This window comes from Neovison vison, chromosome 12 (genome assembly GCF_020171115.1).
Source record: "Neovison vison isolate M4711 chromosome 12, ASM_NN_V1, whole genome shotgun sequence".
NCBI lineage: Eukaryota > Metazoa > Chordata > Mammalia > Carnivora > Mustelidae > Neogale > Neogale vison.
This window is the reverse complement of record NC_058102.1, coordinates 137,390,279-137,399,513: the sequence shown is the minus strand read 5'-3', so window position 1 is coordinate 137,399,513 and position 9,235 is coordinate 137,390,279.

Sequence of the window (9,235 nt, the reverse complement as noted above, 5' to 3'; positions counted from 1 at the left end):
ATGCTTTTCTTATTTGTGAGTCTGATTACTATTAAAGTAGGAAATTCAGATATTTTCTTAGAAAAGAATTAGAGAAACTTTATGCAACTCATTTTTGTTGTTCATTTTAACAGAGTAGTTCTGAGAGTCTTCCAGAAACATACGTTGTTCATTTACCTGGAAATGAAGTCAGAAAGGAGCAAGTAAATTAAAAGAACAAGTGGAAGGTAAGAATTGTATTTTATTAAAAAGTCATTTGATAAAATATTGATGTAAAATAGGAACACTGATATATTTAAATATCCAAAGAAAATCACCTATTGAATTAGAGATAAAGAGGAGAAAGATTGAAAAGGAGATAAGTTGAAGTCTTATCAGGTGTCAGTGTCAGTAACAGGTGAAATTGAGGGTGCCACAAAGGAGATTAATTAGTGGTTCCATTTCAAGATACTCTAAGACCAAAGGAACGTCAGGAAATAAGTGGAAAGGATAAAAAGAGAGTGACTGATGTGGAAAGAACCAAGATGCCCTTCAACGGATGAATGGATAAGGAAGATGTGGTCCATATACACTATGGAGTATTATGCCTCCATCAGAAAGGATGAATACCCAACTTTTGTAGCAACATGGACGGGACTGGAAGAGATTATGCTGAGTGAAATCAGTCAAGCAGAGTCAGTCAATTATCTCATGGTTTCACTTATTGTGGAGCATAATAAATAACATGGAGGACATGGGGAGATAGAGAGGAGAAGGGAGTTGGGGGAAAGTGGAAGGGGAGGTGAACCATGAGAGACTATGGACACTGAAAAACAATCTGAGGGTTTTGAAGGGGCAGGGGGTGGGAGGTTGGGGTACCAGGTGGTGGGTATTATAGAGGGCACGGATTGCATGGAGCAGTGGGTGTGGTGAAAAAATAATGAATACTGTTTTTCTGAAAATAAATAAATTGGAAAAAAAAACATGTAAGATTTTTAGGTCAGTTCTTTTAAAAGGAGGAGCAAACTATTTGATATGCAGGAATAATATCAAGTGAGTTTCCACTACCAAAACCTGTCAGCGTAGTGTACCCAAATTTCCCCCCCTTCCTGCTTTCCTCCCAGTTGGGCAAACATTAAGGACTGATGTGGCAGATTATGCAGAGCTATGTCCTGGTCAGCAGTAAGTGTGTGTGTCTTAATGGCTTCTAAAATGGTCGTGCTTCCTAAGTAGTATCATTGATGCAAAGTAAGAGAATTGGAAGGAGAAAGAGAGCAGGGTCAGTTCGCGGGAATCAGGGAAGCTTTAGCTGTGATTCATTTTTTTTTTCCAATTTATTTATTGGAAAGGGATTCCTCAAGGAGACTGGCTTCATTTTTTTTTTTCCAATTTATTTATTGGAAAGGGATTCCTCAAGGGAGACTGGCTTCCAAGCCTGGAGGCAGATGTGAGACTCTATCCGGGGACCTTTCGATCATGATGGGAGCTGAAATCAAGAGCCGGATGTGCAGTCCAAGGCTCCATTCACGTGTCCCCAGAAATTACTTTTTTTTTCTTTTTTTCAGAAATTACTTTTAAGGAAGGGGACAGTGATGGGAACAAGGGAAAAAAGAACGGCACGTTAGCTGAGAAGTTTTGGAGTTGAGCAGGAAACTCCAGAGAATTCACTTAAGATGGTTCAAGGGTATTTGCACTAGAACAGATTTAATCACAGCTGCTCCACAAAGAATACTGAAAGCAAAAAAAAAAAAAAAAAAAAAAGAATACTGAAAGCAGATGGAGTGCTAGACATGGGGTAAATCATAGCCACATATTCATCCTTCTCAGGTCTATTGGACTTCAAAGATACAGGTTATATTGGTATTTATTATTCAAATGAGATACAGAAGCTATGGCTTTTTTTTTGTAAAGATATTTAATTTTTTGATTTGATAGCTGTTTCCAAAAACCCTTGAAAGACTGATATGATCTACCAAATCAAACTCCTTTTGGAAACTATAGAATTACAGGATTGGTTCCCTAAATGTTAAAATTTTTATTTTCAGTAAGTATGACACTAATTCTGAAATACATTTTTTTTGAAATACATATTTTTTTAAATTTTAATAAATAGAATCTTTTTTAAAAAAGAATTAGGAGAAAACAATTTCTTTTAGGGTTTTTTTAGCATTCACTTTAGAGTGGGTGGCAGGATTATATTTAGACGTTTGTGCCCAGCTGGGAATACTAGGTAGAGGTCTAAAGATTGCTTATTGAAAACAAATTTTCTTAGCCTTATTTTTATAGCTTAAAATTCACAAGTATTGGTCAAATTATATTCAATGTAACTAGAAAAAGCAGCTTCCCAAGCCAAATATTAAAATATTTCCTATATTCTCTATGACTTTATTTTAGCATTGGCTTTCCCAGCCATAATGGGAATCACTGAGAATTTACTATATAGTACCGTCTTCTCAATTATGTACGCATTGTCTATCTCCCTGTTTTATTATTTTTATTTTTTTTTTTAGAGAGCAAGAAAGTGGGGAGGGAGGGAGGGAAGGCAGAAGGAGAGGGAGGGAGAGAACCCTAAGCAGCAGGCTTCACGCTTAGCATGGAGTCTGATGTGGGGCTCGATCTTATGACCATGAAGATCATGACCTGAGCTGACATCCAGAGTCAGACACTTAACTCACTGACCCACCCAGATGGCCCTTTATTATTATTATTATTGTTATTATTACTTAATGGTTTTATTTATTTGAGAGAGATTGAGAGAAAAAGTGGGAGGAGAGGCAGAGGGAAAATCAGACTCGCCACTGACCTGGGAGCCTGATACAGGACTCCATCCCACGACCCAGTCATGACCTGAGCTGAAAGCAGCCATTTAACTGACTGAGCCACCCAGGTGCCCCCCTTCATTAATTTTTTTTCCAATTTATTTATTTTCAGAAAAACAGTATTCATTATTTTTTCACCACACCCACTGTTCCATGCAATCCGTGCCCTCTATAGTACCCACCACCTGGTACCCCAACCTCCCACCCCCCCGCCACTTCAAACCCCTCAGATTGTTTTTCAGAGTCCATAGTCTCTCATGCATGGTTCATCTCCCCTTCCAATTTACCCAAAAGCACATACCCTCCCCAATGTCCATAACCCTACCCCCCTTCTCCCAACCCTCCTCCCCCCAGCAACCCACAGTTTGTTTCGTGAGATTAAGAGTCACTTATGGTTTGCCCCCTTCATTAATTTTGATGAATAGGTGGAATATTGGTTTTCAGGAGTACTATATCATTTAAGAATAATATTCTCCTGATTCTCAGTCTATTGATTAACCATATCTAATTTGTGCTCTACTTAATGTACCAGTTAACTCAGGGCCTTTCATCAGTCATATGATTAGATTGGTACTAATAAATTGTACAGTATTTTTTTTTACCCCTGTAGTTTTATGTTCTTTCTTTACTTGTAGAATTAACACTATATTTTCAAAAGATTTTCAATTATCTCCTAGAGTAGTGAATACAGACAATAAATTCAAAGTTATTTACCTATACAAGTGACTTGCTCCTGGTACTTCCTCATGAGCTTGGTGGATCCAAGAAGCAGGACTTTTAAAATAAAGCACCTACAGTTTCCTGTAACACAGGAAGATATGGAACAGAAAAATTTTAAAATAAATACACGCAACTTAAAACAGTTCATGTAGAATAATTCCCACTTGATGCCTTTTGTAAAGTAATGAGCAGAGTTGGTTGCTAGGGACCCAAGATTGTGTGTTTATTCATTTAGTATAGATTTATTCTGTACTGGCCCTGATAATTTTATATCCTCAATATTTCTAGAACAAGCCCGTCAGTTCAGGTGTGCTTCATCTTTATTTTGCATCAGTGCCTTCTCATTCATCTCCCATCTTTTATTACAATGCCCCTCAAATTCATCCCTCCCCACAGCATTTAGAGTGATCTGTCTCAAATGCAAATATGACTGTGAACCATTGCTGAAAATATGTTTGTGTCCAAGTATCTTAAAATTACATATAAAGTTTTCATAATTTTGAGTTCTGCTAAACTCTCCAACCCTTTCTTCAGTCTGCCCTTTTCTCTGCCATTCTGAACTGCTGGTGATGTCTTCCTCTTTGCTTCCTGTATTTTAGACAGATATTTACCCTGTTGTGTGCGTCTCTCCCTTGTCTTACTACGGGCTTGTATGCTCCCCCCATTTTCCGCCCTCTAACCCCTTTGAATCTGTCTGACCTCAGTGTTGCTGTCTAAGTTCAGGCATTATCTTTAGAAAATCTATTCCTTACACCTTTTATCTACTTGCTTCTTTAAACCTGGGTACCTAGCACTTACTGGGAACTCAGTAAATAATTACTGAGTAAAATAAAGAGTGTTTACACAGAGATGATTTATGAGATTATCCCATATAGGGACTCCTGGGGGGCTCAGTTGGTTGAGTGTCCAACTCTTGATTTTGGCTCAGGTCATGATTTCAGAGTTGTGAGATCAAGCCCCATGTGAGGCTCAGTGCTGGGCGTGGAGCCTGGTCAAAATTCTCTCTCCCTCTTCTCCTCCCCCCCCCCTTAAAAAAAGAGAGAGAGATTGTCCCATACAGTCTAGTAACAAAAGGGATATATATACATAAAGAAGTATCTTACAGTTCAGGTGGTGAAGATGCACTAGAAAAATCTGTATAGTAGTAATGTAGCCCCAAAGAAAGAGATCTATTTATCTAAGGAAGGGTAGCCTTAATCAAGGATGACTTTACGTAGCAGTCTGTGTCCTATAAGATGTGAAGAAATTTGTCAAGTAGTAGAGGAAAACATTTTAGGAATGTTTACATTCATCAGGGAAATACACCCCTAGGAAGGTTGTACACTGATACAGGCATAAAAAATACTAGTAATTTTGGAAACCATGAATAATGTTGTAGTTGAAGCTTAGGGTATTGTTTAAGAGATACTACAACAAGGTAAAGAATAGTCTGTTGTGATTTTATATCTTTCTGCTGCATTTTTTTAAAAATGTATTTATTTGACGGAGAGAGAGATCACAAATAGACAGAGAGGCAGGCAGAGAGGAAGGGAAGCAGGCTTCCTGCTGAGCAGAGAGCCCGATGCGGGACTTGATCCCAGAACCCTGGGATCATGACCTGAGCCAAAGGCAGAGGCTTAACCCACTGAGCCACACAGGTGCCCCTCTTTCTGCTGCATTTTAAAAATTTGTTTCTGATTGTTTTGTTCATTGATATTAGGTGGGTGCATTTGTGAATGATTCTTTGAGATGTTTGTATGCCTTTAACCTAGTGACATTTAGTATTTCCCAAATGGTTTGCTGAAATTTTTGATAATTAAAAGTATTTCTTAAAGTAAATATTCAACTAAAGATTAAGTTTAATTTAAACTCTTAATTGATAAGATGTTGTTTTCTCTCTTTATGAAGGTTATAGCTTTTAACTAACCATTCTAATTTGTCCATTTTAATAAAATATATAGATTTTTCAGCAGAACTAGACTTAAAAATGGCAACTGAAAAAGAGGAAGAAAGTTTTAATGAAAGTGAAAATAAACACCTGCAGGTATATACAAATTTAAATTTAAATTTCCAATTTTATATTGTTTTCCCTGCTTTAAGAATATAACATAGTTCAATTGAAATTATCTTCTGAACAGAATGTATTGAAGTTGATAGATTACAATTTAATATTTAGTTTTTGTAAAATTTTACAAGTTACCAAATTTAAAATATTGTTAGAATTTATAGTAGCTTATAGTTAAACTTTATCCTTGCAATTGGGCCAAAAAAATTCCTGAATATTGCTTGCTTCTTCCATTTTTGTAAGTTTTTACATGCTAAAAAGGTAACATCAAATACTGAACCATATGTTTAAGCAGTTGAAATTATGAGCAGTATAACAATGATGACTACTGACTTAGACTCATGTAGAAGGAATGGTTCTTGGTGGTTCTTAATGTGCAGTTCTCAGTGATTCAAAATGTGCAGTTCTGTATTGCCTGTCACTAATGCCAAGATTAAAGATTTATTTTGCCTTGTGATCTCTGTGTATTTGACTTCAGAGAGTAGGGTCATAAAATCAGCACAATTGCCTATTGTAGAATCACACCTTCCAGGATGGGACCTTTGTAGTTGGGTAATAAACAGTCACATTTTCAGTTATTTCATTTCAGTATAGGGAATCTGTAAATATTATTAACATTTTTTTCTTATCTACTCTCAGTGGATGTTACAATAGCTGGATACAGGCAGATAATTTATAGTGATGTATAATACTATCTTAGTATCTAATTTGAATTAAAATTCAGGAATTTATTTTTCTTTTCTGATTGATGTTTATTGATTTTGGCTCCTAATAATAAGTTTGCCTATTCTCTACTTATTAATCTTTAAAAAACATCCTCAAATGCACTATTGGGGCTCACTGTTTAAGGTATGGTAAGATAAAATGTTTTTAAGTTTGTAACATTGAAAATCATGTAATTCATTTTCTGGTAGATGTAACATGTAATGAATTGTTTAGTTTAAAAAACTGACAAAGTTAAGTTTATGGATTTGTGTTTTTCTTCTGTTTCAGGCTAGGGCAAGTTATTTTTCGCTTCTTAGTTACAATCCAGTGACTTGGGAGCAGCTTAACATAGATTAAGAAATTTAACAGTTAAATTTTAATTATTTTCTAATTTTTCCTTTGTCCATACTTGATTACTTAAAGATAAAGTTATTTTACAAACACGTATGCTGACAGAAAGGACATCTGAAAATCAAATACAGCACTTTTACTTTCCATTTTTGTATCTGTCAAAAATGGCCCAAGAACCAGGAATGAATAAGGAATGTGATAGAGAGGATAATATATTTTTATATTCAGAACATCCCTCTGTTCAAATGTGTGAGGACATGTGGACCAAACAAGACAAATTAGAGTGGAAAAATAAGTTAAAACTCATCACCAGAGAGTTAAAGCAGAAATTTGGTGAAATTTGTGGAAAAAAAAACACAAAAAAATATTACTGCTTATCCTAAGGAAGAGTCACTACATGGTCCCTTTATAGAAGGAGTAAACTTAACGGAAATACCTTCTAATTTGACAAATGATAGATTTGATTGTGAGAAAAAAGATGCATTTGCAGTGCCTGTCTTTGTCACACTTCGCGCATTACCTGAACACAAAGAGTCTAGACTCGAAAATGTCGTTCTTTCTCATTCATCCTCGGATTGTAGTTGCCGGTCATCTTCTGATCTTTCCTTAAGTGAAAATAAATCAGACTCTGAAAATGATAACAAATCAAACTTTGAGCAGATTTTTAACAAAAATGAGTTTTGATAGTGACAGAGAAAATAAAAAAGTAAAGAACCCACGGGTTACATTTGAAGTGAAGGAAGACCAAGAGTTTGACATGCAGATGGCAAAAAAAGTATAAACCAAACTAGTTATTTTAAAGATTTTATTTATTTGTCAGAAAGTGAGAGAGAGAGAGCAAGACAGTGTGTGCACACAAGCAGGGGGAAGTACTGGCAGGAGAAGCAGGCCTGAACTCTGTCCCAGGACTCTGGGATCATGACCTGAGCCCAAGGCAGATACTTAACCAACAAGGTACCCATGCGTCCCAATTCCTCTCTTTTTATTAAAACAGAAATGAAGCAGAATTTATAAAAATTGCAGTTACTTGTAATGATAAACATAAAATATTTTTATCAATTAAAATTATGACAAACTAAGAGTCAAATGGTATAATTAATGAAAAAAGTTCTCAGATGCCTGGGCGGCTCAGTTAGTTAAGAGCCTGCCTTTGGCTCGGGTCATGATCCCAGGATCCTGGGATGGGGTCCTGCATTAGGCTCCCTGCTCAGTAGGGAGCCTGCTTCTCCCTCTGCCGGCACCTCCTCCTGCTTGTGCTCTCTCTCTCTCTCTCTCTGATGAATAAATAAATAAAATCTTTAAAACATGTATAATTAATGAAAAAAGTTCATTTTAATGAATAAGCTAGTAACAATTATCATTTGTATCAAACTTCTATTAAAGATTGAAGAAATGAAGAGGCACCAAAATGATGAAGTGGCAGTATTAGAAAGCATATATGCTTCTGCTGCTGCTGGACTAATGCATCCAAAAGGGAGTGGAAAAACTGGTAACAACCTGTGTCCTATTACGGAAAATGAAGAATCTGATGGGTAAGCCTATAGCAATATTTAAATAGTAGGTAATTATTATTTTCCTATAAAACAAATTCTAGTTGGAGCTAACATTCATGATTAACAAATTTTATGTTTTTTAGTAAGGCTATTTCATCTTGGGTACTAATCAGAAAAATTTAAATAATGAGATACCATTTTTTGCCATCATAATGATAAATATTTTATTAAAAAATTAACAACCAAAGTTAGCAAATGTGAAGAAGAGGGCATTCTTATACACTGTTGTTAAATAAAATTGGTAAACACTTTCTGAAGGGTGATTTAGCAGTGTGTTTCAAAAGTTTTAAATATTCTGACCCCTTATCCCAAGAAATTCATTGCCAGAACTAGATCCTATAGGAAAATGTGACTTGTGTAAACACACACACACACACACACACACATATTATAAGGACATTTATTATACATTTTATATATATAAAATATGACATACGTTAAGGATATTTATTATAGCATTATTTTCATATAAAAAAGTTGGAGATAGTCTTAAGTATCTGTCAATAGGGAAGTAAATTTTCACCCCTGTAAAACAATGTAGTATGCAACTGTTGGAAAAAATGAGTTTAGGTCTACAAGGTACTGATTGTTTAACAAAGTATATTTAATGTTTTTGGTTTGATGTCATGTTTTATGCAAATTTTAGAATACTTTTATTTACTTATTTTTCTATCCCAGCATTTTTTTTTCTTTTTTTTTTTTAATTACGGTATGGTAGTCACCATACAGTACATCATTAGTTTTTGATGTAGTGTTCTCTGATTTGTTGTTTGTGTATAACACCCAGGGCTCCATGCAACACATGCCCTACTTAATACCCATCATTGGGCTCACTCAACTCCCCCACCTCATTCCCCTTTAAAATCCTCAGTTTGATTCCCAGAGTCCATAGTCTCTCATGGTTCATCTCCCCCTCTGATTATCCCCCTTCATTTTCCCCTTCCTTCTAATTCCTCCATGCTATTCCTTATGTTCCACAAATAAGTGAAACCATGTCATAATTGTCTTTCTCTGTTTGACTTATTTCACTCAACATAATCTCCTTCAGTTCCATTACGTTGATGCAGATGTTGGTATTCACACTT